The sequence below is a fragment of the Lipotes vexillifer genome, unplaced genomic scaffold (genome assembly GCF_000442215.2).
Source record: "Lipotes vexillifer unplaced genomic scaffold, Lipotes_vexillifer_v1.1 scaffold965, whole genome shotgun sequence".
Classification (NCBI taxonomy): Eukaryota; Metazoa; Chordata; class Mammalia; order Artiodactyla; family Lipotidae; genus Lipotes; species Lipotes vexillifer.
The window spans coordinates 2,077,251-2,079,464 of NW_006769686.1; the positions used below are offsets into that span (position 1 = coordinate 2,077,251).

Genomic DNA, 2,214 nt, shown 5'->3' on the forward strand with positions numbered 1-2,214 from the left:
GTAATCGATATTATGAGAGGTAAAGGAAGGAGAGTCACAGATACCAAGTGTCCCCAAGATGTTGACAAAGCAGACCAAATGTTCTCATTCCTTTCTTTGGGAATCCAAAACCCAGAAAAGGAAACAGAGAAACAGGGAAAGTGTACCAGGAAAGGGGAATATAGATGGCCACGTCACCTGACTTAGAGGTGACCAAACCGGAGGGAGGGGGGAACACCTCCCCTCAGTCAGTGACAGACGCAGTGACATTCCTATCTGCTCCCTCCCTTCTCCAGCCCTTCACCTTAAAACAAAATGAAACCACACACACACATTTCTGAAAATTAAAAACAATGGGCACAAAACAATGTTGCTCAACTCCAGATAGACAAAACAATATTATTCAACTCTAGATCAGGGGTTGACAAAATATGACCTGCAGGCCAGATCCTACCTACCACTTATTTTTTATACAGGACAGTATTATATTTTTAAATGGTTATTTTTTAAAATGTTATTCTTCAAAAGAAGACTAACGTTTACATCAAGTGCTTTGCAATATGCTACTCACTGTTCTGAATCTGTTCACTTATTTACTCACTTAATCTTTACAATAACCCTAGTGATGGTAAAGTAAATACAATTACCCATTTTATAAATGAGGAGACAAGCTTCTAGATAGGTTAAGTAAGTAGTCAATAATCACACACAGTAGTTTGGCTGGAATTCTAACTCAGAAAGTTTTACCCTGGAGGCAGAGTTGTTAACCTCTTTCCCCACTGAAATATTATCCAACACAAGGACGACAGATAAGGGCCAAAAGAGAGGTGCAGGGTGTCAAGGTAATTCAAGAGAGAAAGGAGAGTCTTTTCAACAAATGGTGCTGGGATGATTACATAACCACATGCGAAAAGATGAACTTATATCTCTACCTCACAATATATACAAAAATCAACTCATAATGGGTCAGAGACCTAAATGTCAGAGCTAAAAGTCTAGAAAGCTTTTTTTTACGCGGGCCTCTCACTGTTGTGGCCTCTCCCGTTGCGGAGCACAGGCCCCGGACGCGCAGGCTCAGCGGCCATGGCTCACGGGCCCAGCCGCTCCGTGGCATGTGGGATCCTCCCGGACCGGGGCACGAACCCATGTCCCCTGCATCGGCAGGCGGACTCTCAAACACTATGCCACCAGGGAAGCCCTAGAAAGCTTTTAGAAAAAACACAGGAGAAAATCTTCAAGACTTTGGGTTTAAAAAAGATTTCTCAGATACAACACCAGAAGCATAATCCACAAAGGAAAAAAATGGTGACTGGACTTCAAAATTTAAAACCTTTGTGCTTCAAAAGACATTCTTATGAGAATAAAAAGACATATTAGAGACTGGGAGAAAATATTTGCAAATCATACATCTGATAAAGGTCTTGTATCCAGAAGATAGAGAGAACTCTTACAACTCAAGTAGAAAACAACCCAACTTAAAAATGAGCCAAAGAAATGATTAGATATTTCACCAAAGAAGAAATATTAATACAAATGTCTGGTAAGCACATGAGAAGATGCTCACATTAGTCATTAGCAAAATGTGAATTAAAATGGCAATGAGATACTATTTCACACTCTCTAAAATGACTACACTCAGACAGACAGTAATACATGTTGGCAAGGAAGTGGAGAAATGAGGACCCTCATACATTGCTGGTGAGAATGTAAAATGGTGCAGCCACTTTGGAAAATAAATAGTCCAGCAGTTTCTTAAAATTAAACATAAATTTACTATATGCCCCAGCAATTCCACTCCTATGCATACACTCAAGAGAAATGAAAACATAGGTCCACACAAAGGCTTCCTCATGGATGTTCAAAGCAGCATTATTCATAAGAGCCAAAAACTGGAAACAATCCAAATTTCAATCAATTAGTGGAATGGATAAACAAAATGTGATATATCCGTACAGCAGAATATTAATCAGCAATGAAAAGGAATTAAGTATTGATACACGCTACAACATGAATGAACCTCAAAAACATTATGCTAAGGGCTTCCCTGGTGGCGCAGTGGTTGAGAGTCCACCTGCCGATGCAGGGGACATGGGCTCGTGCCCCAGTCTGGGAAGATCCCACATGCCGCGGAGTGGCTAGGCCTATAAGCCATGGCCGCTGAGCCTGCGCGTCCCACAACGGGAGAGGCCACAACAGTGAGAGGCCTGCGTATCGCAAAAAAAAAAAAAAAAAAAA

The 2,214-nt window shown here is 41.1% G+C and overlaps 1 protein-coding gene across 1 annotated transcript in view; it reads right to left on the reverse strand.

The window, feature by feature from the left end:
* The window catches only part of STK36 (serine/threonine kinase 36), a 28,546-nt gene that overhangs the window by 11,821 nt on the left and 14,511 nt on the right, over positions 1 to 2,214 (reverse strand). The window lies entirely within an intron of this gene.